Below are 19,951 nucleotides of genomic sequence, written 5' to 3'. Positions count from 1 at the left end.
GGGCCCTCAGCGGGGCGTGTTGCCCGGGGCGCTCGGCAGCGTCTGGAAACAGCTGGGCCCTGTGAGCCGGCGCACGCATGCTGCCATGCACGTCTCAGAGCCCCTGTTTCGTGTGGTTGAGGACGCTGGGCTGTAATATGCACCATGGCTCCGTGCCCACTGCCAGTGCCCGTACCCCGTGTGGTGAGCGTGAGAAGTCACCCACAGAGGGGCAGGAAGGCGGTTTCATTTTATAAATCCTAAGGAGAATCGTAAGTCCTTTTCTTCTGGGGGAAAGACACTCACGGGAACCTTCCATTCTAACCAGGAGTGTCCCGGGCAAAGTGAGACGAACTGGTCACCCCCTGCTCAGTCCCCCACGTCCCCCAGACTTTAGTCTCCCTCCCGCTGGAACTGGTAACCCTTCTAGAGGTACTTGTGCACTGTCTTCCTTTTCCGCGTGCTCGTGTGTGCTGGGCTGGCCTGCAGCTGTCACCTGGCAGGTGGGGGCTCACCGCTGGGGGCCCTGTCCGGGACCGGGATCCAGCACGTCGCTCAGAGACGTGTCTGTGCAGCCCGCCCTGTGGCCGCTTGTGGAGTTGGTGGCAGACTTCTGTCACCCCCCGACATCCGAGGCTAGAGGAGCAGCCTGTAGAGGGTGGTGTTGGCCAGGTGGGACCAGCGTGGAGAGCACAGATGCTCGGGGGCAGTGGGCGGGAAGGGACAGGCGCTTTCCAAAGAAGAGATGTTACCAAACCGTTCTTCCCAGCTGTGCTGCCAGGCCACTGGGGCATAGGTCGGTGAGGGCGCCTGTTACTCCGTGGCCTCTGCGACCTGCTGTGTCACTGGACTTGCTGGTCTGTGCCTGAGCGAGTCTCCTGAGGGACAGGATGGTGACAGCTGCCACTTGGGGGGTGCCTGATGCGCCTGGCTCTCCTTCAAATGCTTTACATCTGCCACCTCATTGAGTTTCCTGAAGACCCCACGAGGAGGGTGTTAACATGGGGAGCCCCCTTTACAGATGAGGAAACTGAGGCCCAGAATTGGGGGCCTCGCCGTCCTCTGGGCCTTATGCTGGGCGGTAGGAGTTCACCTTCCTGTATGTGGTGTGGATGTGCAGTGGTCCCAGCACTGTTTGTTGAAACACCTTTTCTTTCTGCATTCAGGGGACCAGGTCTTGGGGACCTGTGCTCTGTACCATATCCCCACCCAGGACCTCCCTCTAGGAGCAATCTTAGAGGCTACAGGACCACAGGGGGAAGGCCCCCCCGTTCCCCAGCAGGCGCCTCACAGCTAGGAGGGATGCAGGGTAGAGAGCCCCACCTTGTCGTTGACTCTGGGAGTCTAAATGGTGCAGGGGACAGGGGTCACCCCTGCAGTTACCACATCCTCCTCTGGCGGAGGTGAGTGGTGATGCTGGGTCACGAGCGGTGGCTTCTAGCCCCTGTGGTCACGCACTGCACCCTGGGGCCTCCATCACTTAATCTGGGGGTTGTGGGGGTCCTGGGAGAGGGAGAGCTGGGGAACGCAGCGAAGTTCTCTCAGGACTCGAATGTGAATGGCAGCTCTTGGCCAGGCTCTGCCATATCAGAGAGTGTTCTGGAAGGTCCTGGCAGCCTCCTGGTCCCCCGCTTGTCTCAGCATGGTTTTGACCTCTCCTTTCCTCCCTTGCTTCACTGCTGTGATGTTGAATGTGTCTTCCTGTGACTGTTGACTCCTCTCGCATCTTCTCTGGAGAAATGTCTGCTCCATCCTTTGCCCATGTTTTCCGTTAGGTTGTTTGTCTTCTGTTAAGTTGCAAGAGGTGTTGATGTAGTCTGGATACAAGTTCCTTGTCAGATAGTGATTTGCAAGTATTTTCTCCTGTTTTGTGCATTGTCTTTTCACTTTCTTTCTTTCTTTCTTTTTTTTTTTTTTTTTTTGAGACAGAGTATTGTTCCATCACCCAGGCTGGAGTGCAGTGGCACAAACATAGCTCACTGTAGCCTCCAACTCCCAGGCTCAAGCAGTCCTCCTGTCTCAGCCTCCCGAGTAGCTGGGACCACCGGTGTGTACCGCAATGCCTGGCTAATTTTTTGCTGCTTTATTTTTTGTACAGATGGTATCTTGATGCGTTGCCTAGTCTGGTCTTGAATGCCTTTGCTCAAGTGATCTTCCCACCTCAGCCTCCCAAAGTGCTGCGATTATAGACATGATCTGCCATGCTCAGCCAAGTCGTTTCACTTTTTTGAGGCCTGTGCAAACAATTTTTCTTTTCCCACATGCACTTTGGATGTTATAGTTAGAAACCATGCCTGATCCAAGGTCACGAAGGTTTAATCCTACGGTTTTCCTAAGAGTTGGATAGTTCTGGGCTGGGTATAGTAGCTCACATCTATATGCCCAGTGCTTTGGAAGGCTGTGTTGGGAGGACTGTTTGAGGCCAGGAGTTTATGACCAATGTGGGCAACATAGCAAGATACTGTTGCTACAAAAAGTGATTAAAAAGAGTTTTATAGTTTGGGCACTTACATTTAGATCCATGACCTCTTTGGAATTAGCATGAACATACAGTGTGAGGTAGGGGTCCACCTTCATTTGTGTGTGTGTGAATATACAGCTGTCCCAGCAGTATTTGTTGAAAAAACTGTTCTTTTTCCGTTGAGTGGTTTTGGCACTGTTGTTGGCAATCACCTGACTTTAAATGTGTGGGTTTATTTCTGGACTCTGAGTTTTCTCCTGTTGGTCTGATGTCTGCCCTTATGGCAGTATCATGCTGTCTTGATTACTGTAGGTTCATCATCATGAATTATTTTTTGTCTAGTCTTGGGTATAGATGTTAAGGAAAAAATAATGTGGTTTTTACATAAACATGTAGGGCCCCAGATTAGCTGAGGAGACTATAGCCTTCTTATTTGGGATTCAGAAAACCCTGGCTGTTTGCTGCCTCCTTTTTTTTTTTTGGGAGACAGAGTCTCACTGTGTTGCCCAGGCTGGAGTGCAGTGGCATCATCTCAGGTCACTGTGGCCTTTGCCTCTGGGATTCAAGCGATTCTCCTGCCTCAGCCTCCCTAGTAGCCGAGACTACAGGTGGGCACCAGGATGCCCAGCTAATTTTTGTATTTTTAGTAGAGACGGGTTTCACCATGTTGGCAAGGCTGGGCTTGAACTCCTGACCTCAGGTGCTCTGCCCGCCTTAGCCTCCCATAGTGTTGGGATTATAGACGTGAGCCGCTGTACCCGGCCTCAACTATAGATTCTATTAGAATTCCACCGGTTGTTCCAACAGCGTCCTTCCTGGTCCAGGACCTCATCCAGGACCCCACTCGGCATTTAGTCTCATAGGCTCCTCTGGGCGTGCCAAGGCCTCCATCTTGCCTCGACTTTTATGATCTTGGCGCCTCTGAAGAGCACTGGGTAGACGTTTTGTGGAATGAGCTTCCCTTGGCTTTCAGATGTTTTCTCGTGGTTAGCCTGGGGCTCTGGACTTGCTGGGAGCGCACCGTAGGGCCGACGTTGCTCCTTCCCTGTGCAGTGTGTCAGGAGGTGCGTGTGGCTGGTGTGGCTCCGTGTGATGATGTTGACTGTGGCCCCCTGGCTGAGGCATTGGCCAGGTTTCTCCACTGCGGAGTTACTCCTTTCCCTTCGGGACTTGGAGCCTGTGAACACATCCTGTTCCTTAGCTTTGCCTGTCGATATTTGCATCTCCACGTGGCTCTTTCCTGCAGGAATTATGCCCGTGGTGTTGGTATGGTGATTTCATGTTCGGCATATTCCTTTGACACTTACGAAGGAGAATTCTTCTGTGGAGAGTTGGCCCTCTTCCCTATTTATGGATTGCATTTTATTTATTTATATATTTTTGAGACAGGGTCTCGTGCTGTCGCCACAGGCTGGAGTGCAGTGGCACAGTCATAGCTCACTGCAGCCTCAGCCTCCTGGGAACAAGTGATCCTCCCACGCAGCCTCTCAAGTAGCTGGGATTATAGGCACCCACCACCACACCTGGCTAATTTTTAAATTTGTAATACAGGCGGGGTTTTGCTGTGTTACGCAGGCTGGTTCCCACCTCCTGACTGCAAGTGATCCACCTGCTTTGGCCTTCCAGAGTGCTGGGATCACAGGCGTGAGCCACTGCCCCTGGCCCTCGTTTGTATTTTAAATGTTCTCTCTGGAAAGCATGTATATGTGTGTGTGTGTGTGTGTGTGTGTGTGTGGTTTTTTTTTTTGAGACGGAGTTTTGCTCTTGTTACCCAGGCTGGAGTAAAATGGCGCGAACTCGGCTCACCGCAATCTCCGCCTCCTGGGTTCAGGCAATTCTCCTGCCTCGGCCTCCTGAGTAGCTGGGACTACAGGTTTGCACCACCATGCCCAGCTGATTTTTGTATTTTTAGTAGAGACGGGGTTTCATCTTGTTGACCAGGATGGTCTCGATCTCTTGACCTCGTGATCCACCCGCCTCGGCCTCCCAAAGTGCTGGGATGACAGGCGTGAGCCACCGCGCCCGGCCGTGTGTGTGTTTTATTCTGTGCCTTGTAACGTGATGCTGGCATTCATCTTGGTGCTCAGGTGGTCCTCCTTTTGGCCATCGGGAGCCCCTCCTGTGTCCCTTCTGCCCGCTTCCGTCCTGTCAAGCCTTCTCTTCCTCTCTGGTCCTGCAGGACGGTCTGGGCCAGGCGTCCGCAAACTACGGCCCGCGGGCCACATGTGGCCCCCTGAGGCCATTTATCCGGCCCCCCCGCCGCACTTCAGGAAGGGGCACCTCTTTCATTGGTGGTCAGTGAGAGGAGCACAGTATGTGGCGGCCCTCCAACGGTCTGAGGGACAGTGAACTGGCCCCCTGTGTAAAAAGTTTGGGGACGCCTGGTCTGGGCTCATCTTGTATATTCCCGCCCCAGCCCTGGAATTGAGCACCTCTCCTGCAAGGATCCCTGGTTCCTCAGAGTGGGGATGAGATTCACACACCGTGGCCTGGGTGCTGGCCGTGCTCGATGCCGTTGGGGCGTCCTTGCTTTGGGATTCTCTCTGCCAACAGGGCTTGGAAATGGGCATGCTAACCCATGTGTCTATGTGTGTCTGTGTCTATCTCACTGTCTGTCTCTTCCAAAGCTCCTGAGTTCCTGCTCATAGGGTGTAGAGTGTTCATGTCGTGGGTCTGTCTGAGGCTTTGGGTGGGCATCCCCGACCTGCAAGACAGAGTTCCCTGGAGAAAGGAGGACTTCCTGTGGGGCTAACGATGTGGCTGGGAGGCAGGACATGACCTGTCCCTTTTGAAGGCTACCTGGGGCTTGTGGCCATGGGAGAGGCGAGCTGGGCCAGGCCCTGAGCCGTCCTGGGTCAGGTAACTTTGGCAGGCGTGCAAGTGAGAGGACCCTTCCTTCTGGTTCGGAGACTGCTGTTTTGGAGCTGGTGCCCAGCCCCAGGGCAGGAGGTGGGCAGTGTGGTCTGGTGGGGGACCAGCCTTCTGAACCCACCCGAGGGCTGGCCCTGGGGGCTCTGGTGACTGGCAGCCCCATGGCCAAGAGCACCTCCTTTTGTGGGGTTCTTGGGCGGCCAAGTCCTGGGGTCGCTGGGCTTTTGTGCTGTGGCACCGCTGTCTCCCCCCGGATTCCCGCTGGTGGTCTCTTCTTCTGCCCCACCTTCCAGCCTTGCGGGAGGGGCTCGCAGAACCGGCACCAAATCTGTGGCTCCCTCAGGGTCAGCTCATGCGGGCAGCAGCGCAGTTCATGCCTTTTTGGGGGGGTTGGTGTCCGCTGCCTGGGGCTGTCACTGCAGGCTTCTGTCATGCTGCAGTGGGCTCCCCTTGCCAGTTCTATTCCTAGTGCCCCAGATCTGCCCAGAAGCCGCAGCAAGCTTACCGCGCTGGGCCCATGGCAGGACGCAGCCAAATCTAGAGCACCTGGGTCTTCCCCTCCCCGCACTTCATAGAACTTATATTTGGAGCAGTTTTAGATTTACAGAGAAATTGGGCAAGTGGTGGTGAGACTTCCCTTCTGTCCCCACCCCTCCCCGCTTTCCTGATGGGAACATCCTGCCTAGCTCGCTGACGTGTTTGTCTCCTGATGGCTGATACAGACACGCTGTTAATGACAGTTCACACTTCACTGGGATTGCCTCTGCTCTTCCCTAATGGCCTTTTTCTGTTCCAGGGCTGCTGCTGGGATCCCTCCTCAGGCTTCTCTGGGCGGGGACCGTTCCCCACATGTTCCCTGTGTTTTGTGCCCAGACAGTGTTGGAGGGGGGTATCCAGGCGGATGGTAGGGTCCTCCTCAACTGGGGTGTGTCTGGTGTTTTGCTCAGGCGAGCACAGGGTGGAGGCTGTTGGGAGGACCTCAGCGGTAAGGGCCCTTCTTGTGACATCCTGGCGAGTATCGGGACGTGGGCCATCAGCAGGACTGGGTTGGAGCCGTGTCGCCGTTGCTGCTGCCCTGACAGCCTGGCTGCAGGGGTTCCTCAGCCTCTCCCGGGACACTGTCCCCCAGCTTCCCATCCATGCACCCGTGGGTCACTGCACAGCCCATGCATAAGGAATGGAGAGCTGCTTGGGCCCCACCCCTCGTCTTCCCTCCCGGAGGGGCGGTGGAGATGGCCTACCCCAGCCTCTCATCCGTTGTGGATGGGGCCAGGGTAGACAGAGGCCTAGGCTCGGCTGTGCCTTGAGAACTGGGGCCCAGCCTCAGCCCCAGAGCCTCCAGCCTCCCAGCTTGGAGCAGGCACTTTTGGGGCCCCAGAGAGGAGGGCAGAAGGGCCTGCCTCGGGGCAGTACCGGGCTGGGGTCTGTCCAGCTGAGAGCCTCAGGGTCTGGTGGCTTCCCTGCCTTCTGGATCACGCGCTGAGGGTGGGGGTGGCCTGTCATGCAGCAGGGCAGATAGCTGTGCAAAGAGACAGTTACACGTGGCAGGGGAGACCCAGGATCCCGTGGGGACCTGGTGGCAGCCAGAAGCAGCGGGTCACAGCAGAGAGGTCTGGGAAGCTTCTGGGAGTAGAAAGGCATTTGCCTCCCCTGAGGTCAGGGAAGGTGCTCTTTGCTGTTGTGACAAATGACCACAGGCACGGCGGCGGTTCATTCTCTCCCACGCCCGGAGGAGTCTGGGGCAGCCTCCCTGGGCTAAAATCACGGTGCGGGCAGCACTGTTCCTTCCGAAGGCTCCTGGAGAGGTCCATTCCTTTACTTTCCCAGCGTCTAGCGGCGCCCGCAGCCCTTGGCTTGGGGCCCTTCCCCCCCTTCACAGCCACAGCGCAGCCTTTTGCAGGCTCTGACTCACCCTCCGTCCGGCCTCCTCTCACGAGGACACTGAGGAGATTCAGCTCCCTGATCATCCCCTATCCCAAGATGCCGCACTCAGTCTCATCTGCAAAGTCCCTGTTGCTGTGAAAGGTGAAACAGTCCCAGGGTCTGGGGTTAGGATGGTGACGTCTTTGGGAACCATTATTCTGCCGACCGCAGCTGTGTGGAGGGATCCTGAGTGCTCAGGTCCTTGGGTTGAGCTGCGACGGCGTCAGGGCGGCCGGCTGGGTGGGAGAGGTGGGGAAACCCATTGCAGGGCACTTGGCTGCTCTTCTGGGGCGGAGGAAGACGCAGCCGCGGCCCAGCGCCTGCTGCTTCATGCCTGGGGTGTGGCCTTGGGGAGATACGGTAGCCGGATGAATGGGCCGTGCCCAGTGATTTTAAAAAACAGATTAAATAACATAGAGAATGTCAGCGCTCACTGCGTGCTGTAGGGAGTTTGTGAAACTTGCATTAATTATTCGCTTTTTGAGACAGGGTCTCACTCTGTTGCCCAGGCTGCAGCCTTGAACTCCTGGGCTCAGGGGATCCTCCTGAGGAGCTGGGACCACAGGCACGTGCTACCACGCCCTGCTGTCTTAGATTTTTTGTCGAGATCGGATCTCACTATGTCGGCCAGGCTGTTGAGACTCTTGGCCTCAAATAACCCTCCCTCCTCATCCTCCCAAAGTGCTGGCGTTACAGGCGTGAGCCACCACCACTTGGTGTTGTGTATTTGTTTGTTTGTTTATTTATTTTGAGACATGGTATTGCTCTGTTGCCCGGGCTGGAGTGCAGTGGCGTGATCTGGGCTCACTGCAACCTGTGCCTCCTGGGATCAAGCGATTCTCCTTCCTCAGCCTCCCAAGGAGCTGGGGCTACAGGTGCCTGCCACCATGCCCGGCTAATTTCGTGTATTTTTAGTAGAGACGGGGTTTTACCATGTTGGCCAGGCTGGTTTTGAACTCCTGACCTCATGATTTGCCCACCTTGGCTTCCCAAAGTGCTGGGACTACAGGTGTGAGCCACCACGCCCGGCCACTTGGTGTTACTTAAAGATCTTGGTGAGTTGTAAAAAGTGTGCAAAAGCCCGGGTGTTGTTGGATTGCCCCACTGCACTCCAGGAGGACAGAGCGAGACTCCAGCTCAAAAAAAAAAAAAAAAAAAAAGCATACAACAGAACCAGAGCCCCAGGGGATGAACTTCTCTGCCCCGGAGGTCGGGCCCACTGAGGGGACCCGAGAGTTGCTTCTGAAATGCGAGTTGGCATTAGCTGAGCAGAAGGAAGCAGAGGGCAGCCTGAGCTGAGAGCTGGCATGGGCGGGGCTCTGAGACGGGGGCTCGAAGGCCTGGGCACCCACTGAGCCCCAGGTGTGCCAAGCCCAGTGGGAGGTACAGGTCAGATTGTGAAAGTCTTTTTTTTTTTTTTTTCCCCTGAGACACAGTCTTTCTCTGTCACCCAGGCTGGAGTACATTGGTGCAATCTTGACTCACTGCAGCCTCCGCGTCCCTCCGCTCCCTGGGTTTAAGCGATTCTCAAGCGTCAGCCTCTCAAGTAGCTGGGAGTACAGGCATCCACCACCATGCCTGGCTAATTTTTATATTTTCAGGAGAGACAGGGTTTCACCATGTTGGCCAGGCTGGTCTCGATCTCCTGACCTCAAGTGATCCACCTGCCTCAGCCTCCCAAAGTGCTGGGATTACAGGTGTGAGCCACCACACCCTGCTATAAAAGTCTTGATATTGGCTGGGCTGTTGGCTGACACCTATAATCTCAGTACTTTGGGAAGCCACGGCAGGAGGATCACTTGAGGCCAGGCGCTCGAGACCAGCTTGGACACTGTAGTGAGACCCTGTCTCTTAAGAAAGTAAAGAAGTCTTGGTGCCATTTCCCAAGCTTGGAGTTCCGTCCCACATCCATCCTACCAGTGTCCCAGCGCCTCTGTGTCCAGGTCCGAGCTTGCTGCCCGGGCTGTGCCCTGGCCCCTGCGGGGTCGCAGCCCCTGCCCCTGCCTCCCTCTCTCTGTGCTCTGCCTCTTGGTGTGGCAGGGCTGGGGGACAAAACTTCTTGCAAATCTCTTAGTGCCTGTCTGTATCTGTGTCTTAAGGCGTCCAGAAGCTTCTTTGGTTTCATCTGACTGTTCATGGGTGCTCTCGCTGCCTCAGCCCTGGTTTTCAGGAGCTGAGCCTAAAGTGGGCCCTCATTGGAAACTTGACTGGGTAAAGTGCTTATAGTCACAGATTTTTGCGTTGTTAAAAATTGACAGGAATGTGGAACATCTGAATAAAGCAAGTGTGCTCGTGCTGTGTGCAGCTGGCGGGAGTCAGATTTAGAATTAAAACTTGAGCGTGCGATCAGTTTAGTTAATCATGCTTTTATATGCACGTTTTAGGAACCGTCACCCTTGCTGGAGGCGCCTGACAAATCCTAGCCAATTTTTGGAGCACCTCCACCCGGGAACCTCGCCATCCGGAAGTAAGTAACACGGACCTGGCCCCCCCGTGTCCCCACAGGACCAGGGCCCAGAAGGCTGTGGCCTTTTCCCTGGGTGGCCCGCCAGGGAGAAGCGGGTGGCCTGCCGAGCTCTGAATTCCTGGGACGTCAGGCTCGAGTTGTGCTCGGACAGGAGCCTACAGGCCACAGGAGGGAGGTTCCTCTGGAAGTTTTTGCAGGTCTGTCTGCTTTGGGCTTGCATCTCACCCTTCGGCATCGAACCACCCCACCCTCACTTCACATTTCGGGAGACACTGGGGTCACCCAGGACCCACTGCCCTGTCTGCTTCATGAGTATCGGCCCTGGGGATGCCTGGGCTCATGCACACTGCCAGAAGTGGGGAGCAGTTAGAGCAGGGGTATCTAGAAATAGGGGCTCCTTTCTAAATGCCTTTAGGATAGTTCTGCGGCCCGGCTGCCCTGGGCTTTCTTGTGCCTTTCTTATAAGCCAAGGACGGTGGGTTTAAAGAGGTACCTCTGGTAGCAGCCCGAGGGGCCACTCAGGAGAAGAGAGAGAGTGACCTCATCCCTTCTGGCCACGCCCACAAGGCGCAGATGACCTGCAGGAGGGTGTCAGATGTGGGATGCGCAGTGCCCGGTCCTCCTGTTGAGGCAGAGGCGGTGGTGGCTGGCAGAGCGCTGGGGAAAGCTCCGTTGGGTGCTGTGGCATCGCTCTTGGAGTCTGCACCGCTTCCCTGTGTAGAGGGAGGAAGGCGCCTGTTCAGGGCCCCCTGCAGCTAACGAGGGCGAGTGTGGACTTGAGCCGGGGCCCTTGCGCCATTTGTGGGTGCCTTTTCTGTTCTACCATGAATAGGACCTCGAGGAGGGTGGCAGAGCCCAGCCTCCCTTTGGAAGGCATGAAATAAAGGAAGAGGCTCTGGGCACGTGGCTGGCAAACTGTGGTCCCTGGACCCAATCTGATCCCCTGACTGTTTCTGTAAATAAAGTGTATTGGCACGTGGCCGTGTCCATTCACCTGTGCATTGTCTCTGGCTGCCTGCTCCTCACGGTAGGAGGCGGGAATAGCTGGAACGGAGGGCATGGCCTGTGCATCTGAAGGTATTTCCCGTCTGGGCCTGTGCAGATGACCATGCACCTCCCTCATCCAGGTTAGCTTACTGCCGTCTGGGCAGGGTGGACAAGTCCCTTGGTGACCTGGTTTGGAAACTGGCAGCTCTGTCTGTGCCTCCTGAAATCTTGCTTTTACCCTTCGACAATTTTCTAAAACTCAGCCATTTTCTTTGTACCAAAATTAATGTACACAAACCAAGTAAGCCCCTTGCCCTGTCAGTTAGCTTTATTTTTTTCTGAGATAGGGTCTTGCTCTGTCACCCAGGCTGGAGTGCGGTCACTGCTCACTGCAGCCTCCACCTCCTGGGCTCAAGTGATCCTCCCGCCTCAGCCTTCTGAGTAGCTGGTACTACAGGTGTGCACCACCACACCTGGCTGATTAAAACATTGTTTTGTAGAGATAGGGTCTCTGCTGTGTCGCCCAGGCTGGTCTCAAGTTCCTGGCCTCAAGTAACCTTCCCACCTCAGGCTCCCAGCGTGCTGGGGTCACGGGCATGAGTCACCTCATCCTGCTGCAGTTCACCACATAGTCCTTGATAAACCCACTTTACATCCGAAGGTGCTGAGTGCAGCGACCAGGAGGTGCTAGAAAGTACTCTGGGAGAGCCCGGCAGACAGGAGCGAGGGAGCCTGGCGCCTGCTTCCGAGGAGGACCTCAGGGCACACCATGTGGGCTGGCTGTGGTTTGGCAGGGCCCCAGATAGGCAGCCTTCACTTTGTAAAAAGTAACTTTTATTGAGATGAAATTCACACTTTAAAGGCTATAATTTGGAGGTTGTTGGCATCACGCTACTTGCAGAGCATCTCATTGTCCCAGAGGAAGCTCTGTCCCCATGAGCGCTTACTCCCCATCCCACCCCACGCCCAAAACCAGACATCCCCTTCCTGCCTCTGCAGCCCGGCCTGTCCTGGACAGCTCATGGAAATGGGATCGCGGACTGTGTGGCCTTTTGTGCCTGACGTCTCTCACTGAGCGCGATAAGCTCAGGGTTCATCCACGCCGGTGCTTGCGTGACACGCTCAGGGTTCATCCGCGCCGGGGCCTGCGTCAGAGCCTGGCTCCTTTTCATGGCTGAGTTGCATTCTGCTTCGTGTGGTGTGCCGTGCGGCCCCTCCCCTGCTGATGGCGTTCCTGTGGCCTCCTCGCTGGCTGTTGTGACCGTGCTGTGGTGGACCTGGGTGTGCAGGTGTTGGTGTGAAATGCATTTCACTTCCCCTGAGTCGATGCCTGGGTGTGGAATCGCGGGTCCTGTGGTATCTTCTGTTTAGCATTCTCAGGAGTCGCCCACCCATTTTCAGGGCAGCTGCGCCGTTTCGCACTCCCACCAGCGGGGCACGAGGGCTGCCTCTGATTTTGAAAGGTCTCTCGGAATAGTCCCCACTTTCTCCATTCCCACCCTGGAGCTGTTGCTTGGCTTATTCAAGTATTAAGTCATGATGGTTTCTTCTTCCCAAGTAGAACGCTAGGTTTTCTTGTTCAGGCCTCGTAACTTTTCCTGCACTGTAACCAAGCACACTTTGAACACCTTGCTTTCTGTCTGTGTGCACAGATAGTGTTGGGTGGGGGCTGCTAGAAAACACCCCTGCCTGGCCGGGTGCGGTGGCTCATGCCTGTCATCCCAGCGCTTTGGGAGGCCAAGGCAGGTGGATCACCTGCGGTCAGGAGTTCGAGACCAGCCTGGCCAACATGGTGAAACCCCGTCTCTAGTAAAAATACGAAAATTAACCTGATGTGGTGGCATGTGCCCTATAATTCCAGTTACTGGGAACGCTGAGGCAGGAGAATCACTTGAACCTGAGGGTGGAGGTTGCCGTGAGCTGAGATTGCACCGCTTTACTCCACCTGGGTGAAAGAGTGAAACCGTCTCAAAAACAAACAGAAAAAAACGAAAACAAAGAAGACACGGGGGCTTCGCACCAGGCGGCCCTGTGTCCTTCAGCTCTTGGGGTGGGGCCACTCCGACGTCATGGGCCGTTTTGGGAGGTGTCATGACCAGGAGGGCAGCTTTTGTTTTTTTCTTTTAACTAAAACAAATGCCAGCCTGGGCATGACAGCTCATGCCTGTGATCCCAGCACTTTGGGAGGCCCAGGCAGGTGGCCTTGATTGCTTGAGCCCAGAAGTTCGAGACCAGCTTGGGCAACATGGCGAGACCCGGTCTCTACAAAACAAACACAAAAATGACCTGGGTGTGGTGGCATGCCCCTGTGGGGCGGGAGGATGGCTTGAGCCCGGAGTTCCGGGCTGCAGAGCCGTGACTGTGCCACTGCACTCCGGAGTTCAGGCTCCTGCACTCCGGAGTTCAGGCTGCAGAGCCGTGACTGTGCCACTGCACACTGGAGATCAGGCCGCAGAGCCGTGACTGTGCCACTGCACACTAGAGTTCAGGCCGCAGAACCGTGACTGCACCATTGCACACTGGAGTTCAGGCTGCAGAGCCGTGACTGCACCATTGCACACTGGAGTTTAGGCTGCAGAGCTGTGACTGCACCACTGCACTCCGGCCCCGGCCATACAGCAAGACCCTATTTCACAAAATTAAATCAAATCAGTAAAACAAATGCCAAAGGGAAAGAGTAGAGTGCAAGCCTGGCACAGGTTTTTAATTTAAGAGACTTGGCACATGTGTTTCGTTTGCCTCTGTCTGCTTTCCATGGGCCCCCAAGCAGGGAGGAGGTGTGATTGCCCATTTGTTTTCTCCTCTGGAGTTCGGGGGTCCTTGGGCGAAAGGACTGGACATTGAGCTTGGATCAAACCCCTGGTTTTATGGACAGAGTTGAGTCGCCGGAGGTGGCGGCTTGGGCCATGTTCCTTGTGAGGGTTTTGTTCTTCGGCTCACTCATTCAGCATAGGTGGGTACCGTGTTCCCTCTGAGAGTGTGGCACTGGTCCCTCGTCTCCTGGGGATTAGTGGCGGGCTCCGGGAGCTCTGGGTCTCATGCCTGTCCTTCCCTACGCCAGCTCTCCTGGGCACGCAGGGCATAAGGCACAGGACCTCTGCTCAAGGGCCACTGTGCTCAGGCGTGGCTCACTCCTCGTGGCTCACATCTTGTGGCTTTGTCTTGAGGCTGGTCTGCCTGCTTGTCTCACCACGCTTAGGCCTGACTGTCTGAAGGAAGTAACGAGCTGCAAATCTCATGACCTGGCAATCCTGCCTTTCGGAGCCCAGGCCTCAGGAGGAGGCAGGCTGAGGATGCAGGGGCGCCAGCAAGTGGAGCCCGCTTCCAATTGCCTCGCTCAGGCTGCTGGCTGCCCCCACAGACAGTCCAGGAGTTAGTTCTGGGAACACACACGGCTGTTCCTGCTCTACCTCCTGGAGCTCCGTCTCCAGGTATTGGTGTTAAAGGGCACTGGGTTGGGAGAGCTCACTCCAGCGTCTGATTTTCCGGAAACCGTGCTCCCATCTAGTGAGCTCAGGCAGCGGTGCTCAGCCTCCCCGGAAACTGTGCTCCCGTCTAGTGAGCGCCGGCAGAGGTGCTCAGCCTCCCCGGAAACCGTGCTCCCGTCTAGTGAGCGCCGGCAGAGGTGCTCAGCCTCCCCGGAAACTGTGCTCCCGTCTAGTGAGCTCAGGCAGCGGTGCTCAGCCTCCCCGGAAACCGTGCTCCCGTCTAGTGAGCGCCGGCAGAGGTGCTCAGCCTCCCCGGAAACTGTGCTCCCGTCTAGTGAGCTCAGGCAGCGGTGCTCAGCCTCCCCGGAAACCGAGCTCCCGTCTAGTGAGCGCAGGCAGCGGTGCTCAACCTCCCTGAGGTACGCTGGGCAGGCGCGCTCTCTGGGTGGGAGGATTTGGAGGGACGTGGGGGTTGGTGCTTTTTTTTTAGTTTTAATTTATAGTTTTTATGGGTACAAAGTGTGCTTATTTCTTTGCATGGTGTATTTTTCACATGGCAGTCGTGGACTGAATAATGGTCCCCATAGATGTCCACATCTTAATCCCTGGGACCTATGAATATATTACCTTTAATGACAAAAGGGACTTTTTGCGGGTGGGACTGACTGAAGGACGTTGAGCTGGGAGATGAGCCCAGATGCTCCGGGGAGCCCGATGTCCTCAGCAGGTCCTCATGAGAAGAGGCAGGAGGGCAAGCATCAGAGAGAGGCTGGAAGAGGCGGCGCCGTGGCTGCAGAGGTAGAGGAAGGGCCCTGAGCGGAGGAAGCTGGCATGCGCTGGTGCTCTCTGGAGTAGGATGAAGCAGAGAACGTTCTGGTGCCAAGTTGTTTTCTTTCCTGCCTGAGGGTCCGTTACGTAGATCAGACCAGAGACAAGTGAATCCTGGTCTTGCCAGGGGAGGCATTTGGAGCTGCTTGTGGGATGTGATGTGGTGCCAGGCCATATGCCCGGGGCTGGGGCCGAGGGGCATTCTTACACCGTCTCTGTGGCCAGGTTTCACTTGGAAGCCTGGCGGCGTCGTGGGCTCCTCCTGGGCCGTCTGGCTTGGGGCTCCTCTGTCCTTGGTCCCTGCTGGGAACTGTCCTTTGGCAGTGGGAACCCAGAGAGATGGCAGCACAGGGGCCAGAGGCCAGCTGGGACTCACTGGGGTGGCCCGGGACAGGGACCGGCTGGGACTCACTGGGGTGGCGTGGGGCTTCACCTGACGGCCAGCCCTCCTGGGACAGGGACTGGCTGGGACTCACTGTGGCGGTGTGGGGCTTCACCTGACGGCCAGCCCTCCCAAGACAGGGACAGGTGGGAGCAGGAGGTGGGGCAAGAGGGCCAGCACCCGAGGAAGCCCCCACACTTCCTACTCACAGAACCCCTGATACTTTTCAAAAGCAATGCACTCTGTTTTTGAAAAATTTATTTATTTATTTTTTTATTTTGAGACAGAGTTTTGCTCTTGTCAGCCAGGCTGGAGTGCAGTGGCACGATCTCAGCTCACTGCAACCTCTGCCTCTCAGGTTCAAGTGATTCTCCTGCCTCAGTCTCCTGGGTAGCTGGGATTACAGGCATGTGCCACCACGCCCAGCTACTTTTTGTATTTTTAGTAGAGACAGGATTTCTCCATGTTGGTCAGGCTGGTCTCGAACTCCTGACCTCAGGTGATCCACCTGCCTCGGCCTCCCAAACTGCTGGGATTACAGGCTTGAGCCACGGTGCCTTTTTTTTGAGACAGGGTCTCACTCTGTCCCAGGCAGTGGTGCTTTCTGGGCTCACCACAGACTCGATCTCTTGGGCTCAAGGGATTCTCCTACCTCAGCCTCTGAGTGATTGGAACTGCAGCTGTGCACAAGCACGCCCGAGGCATTTTTAAATTTTTTGTAGAGATGAGGTCTTGCTATGTTGCCCAGGCCGGTCCTGAACTCCTAGCCACAAGTGATCACCCACCTCGGCCTCCCGCAGTGCTGAGGTGACAGGCATGAGCCCCCGCCTCCGGCCTTCTCATTTTTTAAACCGATTCTTTGTCATCAGTTTTGGTGTGGCCACCATCAGGTGGCGGCTGAAAGCTGTCACCTGGCCGTTTCTTGGGTAGCCCTTGAGCCAACACCCCTGCATCCCGCCCCACTCCCAGGTTCTTCGATTCCAGAGTGGACTCTGGGTCAAGGAGAATCCTTGGATCCTGGGGACAGGGGAAGTTGTGGGGCCTGGGAGCATGTGGACAAGACGCCAGCCCCGCCCCAGCAGCGCCAGTGCAGGTGTGGTGGAGGCCTGATGGGGTCAGCCAGACTGTCCCCACCCGAAGGCCCCTGCCAAGCCCCTGCATCTGAAGACTGCAGGGTTAGGGTGGCAGCCCGGGAGGATGTCCCTGGGCCAGGTGTGTCAGTGACCAGGAGAGCAGCCCAGGCTGGAGCATGTGGCCCTGCTTAGCCCGGCTGGAAGGATCCCCTCTTGTCACCAGTGTCTGGCCTGACCCTGCTCCTTCCTCTACTGGGTTGCAGAAGAGCCGTGCAGGACCACCAGGGTGGGAACACCCATTAGATGCAGCTTCGGGTCCCACGTGGCAGCTGCTGGGCTGGGAGCATGGTCACCGCAGGAGGGCTGAGGAGCCAGGCCTGGCCCAACGCATGCAGGGTCCCCTGAACACACCGCGCCTTAAAAAAAAAGGCTTTATTGAGCTATAACTTACAAACCATACAAGTCACCCATTTGAAGCATGTCATTCATTGGTTTGTAGTTTAACCAAAAGCTTGCTCTTGGGCCTCAAAATGAGTAGAGGGGAGAAAGGGACCTTTATTGTTGTTAAGAGGTTTTTTTTTTTTTTTGAGATGAAGTCTCGCGCTGTCGCCCAAGCTGGCGTGTCACTGTGCGATGTTGGCTCACTGCATCCCCTGCCTCCTGGGTTCAAGGGATTCTCCTGCCTCACCTCCTAAGTAGCTGGAATTACAGGAGCCACCATGCCCAGCTAATTTTTGTATTTTTAGTAGAGACGAGGTTTCACCATGCTGGTCAGGGTGGTCTCAAACTCCTGACCTCGTGATCTGCCCGTCTTGGCCTCCCAAAGTGCAGGGATTTCAGGTAGGAGCCATCGCGCCCGGCCTGTTATTAGAGATTTCGAGAGCTGGGTTGGGTTGAGTGCCTTCCATGCTAAGCTGAGGGCCAGGGAACCCAGGTCTGTCCTGAGTCCCCACTTCCCATTAGGGAAGAAACCCAGGGCTGGGCGCGGTGGCTCACACCCATAATCCCGGCACTGTGGGGGGCCGAGGCCAGAGGTTTGCCAAGCCCAGTTTGCCCTGGCCCCTGGCCTCCTCTCTGGTCCCCCAGCCAGAAGCAGCTGTAGAATCTGTGGGCCCTACGTAAAATGAAGCCACAGGCTCCCCGTGCTAAAACCTGAAGGCTCTTCAGATGAGGCCAGCTGGGCCTTAAACTGCGTGTTTAACTGAGCAGGGCTGGGGGTACCCAGGGGGGCTGCATGCCCTGGAAGCCAGCCCTGTCTGCAGTCTGCTTCCCACAGTCAGAGGGAGCTTTCTAGAAATTTCAGTTGGATTGTGTCTCCTTGCTCTCAACTGCCTGTCGGCTTCCCCTCCAACCCCACAGGAGGGGCAGGCTCCTTGCAGCCTAGCCCCAGGGCCCACCCCGTCTAGCCTTGAGCCTGCCGCCGTCTCCACGGGCCCTGCTGCCCTGCCTCGGGCCTTAGCTCTTCCCTGGCGTCGCTGGGTCCTTCCCCCTGCCTGGACCTTCCTCTTGCCCTGGACTTCCCGGGACTCGCCCCCTGCGTGTTTGACAGTCAGTTCCGGATGCGGGCCCTCTGCCACCCAGCCCGCTCGGACCCAGCCAGCTTCATTTGTCTTTCTCTTCCTTGTTTCTTTTCTTCACATCCGCCCCCCCGGGTTCAAGAGATCCTCTTGCCTCAGCCTCCCAAGTAGCTGGAATTACAGGCACCCACCACCACACCCTGCTAATTTTTGTATTTTTAGTAGAGACGCGGTTTTACCATGTTATTCAGGCTGGTCTCCAACTCCTTGACCTCATGTGATCCTCCGGCTTTGGCCTGCCAAAGTGCTGGGATTACAGGTGTGAGCCACTGTGCCCGGCCTTAAAAGTGTTTTGAGATGATCTGGCTCTGTTGCCCAGGCTGGAGTGCAGTGCAGTCACGGCTCACTGTGGCCTCAAACTCCTGGGCTCAAGCGATCTCCCGCTTCAGCCTCCCAGAGCACTGGGATCATAGGCGTGTGCCGCTACGCCTGCCTTCATCGTCTCCGAAGCTCTTGCTCGCTCCTCTGATGCCCTTAGTCAGCGTCCAGATTGGGCCCTGTTTTGTCCCAGAACCGAAACGCTGCCAGGCAGTGGTGGGGCCTGCACGTTTGCTCAGTGGAGGAGGATTCCAGGGACCAGGTGGGTTCCAGAGGCCGGCAAGTTGGCTCCGAGCTGCCCGTGGGCTGGGTCACGGTGGGGAGGCTGGGGCCAGCACAGAGTGGGCACAAGGCCGTTTTGTGGTTTTGAAATCGGGTCTGTATCACGAGCGTTACTGCTTTTGTAAAAACTTGCTAGCAGGGTACTGAGAGAAATTCAAACAACAGCTGAGAATAAAATCCCTCCCTCCCGCTGCCCTGGTGTCCATAGGAGCTGACTGCCACCCCCTTCATGCAGCATTAGCTATCATCTAGAATCTTCAAGGATAGGGCAGGGTAGTGGGAGCAGGGTTCGAGGGCCCCAGTTGTCGGGACCTATGCTGGCCCGGCTCCATTCAGGTCACACCACGGGGCAGCCGAGGCTTCCTTTGGCCCAGCTGGGGCCTTCACTGCAGCCCGAGACCCAGCGCCCGGTGAGCAGGAGATGGAGAAAGGGGTCTCCGAGGAAGGGTGGGCCTGGCAGCAGCACTGTGAGTGGCCGGCAGGTGCAGGGTGCCACCAGGCAGAGGCCGGCAGAGGCCGACGCGGCGTGGTGGCCCTGTGTCTCTTTCCGCTTGTATGTTTGTGCCAGGGCTGCTAAATACGCAGAGCAGGCGTCGTGGTGCCCTCCCCACATCACCAGATGGACGTGTCTCCCTGCGACCGTGGAAACCCACCACCACTTCACACCTGACTGTTTCCCATGCCTCCCGCCTGTGCCCAAGCCAGAAGGTCTCGGGTGAAGCTGCCGTGTGCACTGCGTGGCTGGGGCTGTCTCCTTGGCCTCTGAGCTGAGGAGAGCACTGCTTTTCTCTCTTCTTTTGCAAATGCAGAGAACATTATTTTTTTCTTTTTTCCATGCTTCCTTCCTCGCTTTCTTCACTCTGTTTTTAATTTTTTTTTTGAGATGGAGTTTCTCATCACCTAGGCTAGAGTGCAATGGCGGGATCTGGGCTCACTGCAACCTCCACCTCCCAGGTTCAAACAACTCTCCTGCCTCAGCCTCCCGAGTAGCTGGGATTACAGGTGTGAGCCCCATGCCTGGCCCTCAGTCAGTTGGAGAACATGTTCATTTCCCCACAGAGAAGGCCTGTAGCCTGGGGGTGGCACATGGCCTCTGTGCCTGGCTTCTCTCACTGCGACGTCCTCAAGGTTCACCCACATGGAGGAGCCTGTGTCACAGCCCCGCTCCTGTTCGTGGCTGTGTCATACTCCACTGCAAGGTTGGACGTGTTGTGTTGATGCATTCTTCCGCTGGTGACACGTGGGTTCTTTCCACCTTTAAGGGCTGGTGTGAATTGTGCTGCTGGGGAACGTAGGGTACGAGTTTCTGCATGGATGGGTGCTTTCATTTCTCTGGGGCAGATGCCCAGGAGTCAGATGGCTGGGTCAAGTGGGA

The 19,951-nt window shown here is 56.4% G+C and overlaps 1 protein-coding gene across 4 annotated transcripts in view; it reads left to right on the top strand.

Annotated features, from left to right (window-relative positions):
* Positions 1–19,951, top strand: part of KDM4B (lysine demethylase 4B) — a 181,708-nt gene that overhangs the window by 42,044 nt on the left and 119,713 nt on the right. For 3 of the 4 annotated variants that reach the window (XM_039465931.2, XM_039465928.2, XM_074384759.1), the window contains exon 2: positions 9,619–9,701. The exons of the other annotated variant lie outside the window; for it this stretch is intronic. The gene's annotated coding sequence lies outside the window, so the exon portion shown is untranslated. The remainder of the gene's footprint in view (positions 1–9,618; positions 9,702–19,951) is intronic. 4 annotated transcript variants of the gene reach the window in all.

Source organism: Saimiri boliviensis, chromosome 14 (genome assembly GCF_048565385.1).
Source record: "Saimiri boliviensis isolate mSaiBol1 chromosome 14, mSaiBol1.pri, whole genome shotgun sequence".
In the NCBI taxonomy this organism is placed as follows: Eukaryota; Metazoa; Chordata; class Mammalia; order Primates; family Cebidae; genus Saimiri; species Saimiri boliviensis.
This window is presented reverse-complemented; position numbering and strand designations above follow the sequence as displayed.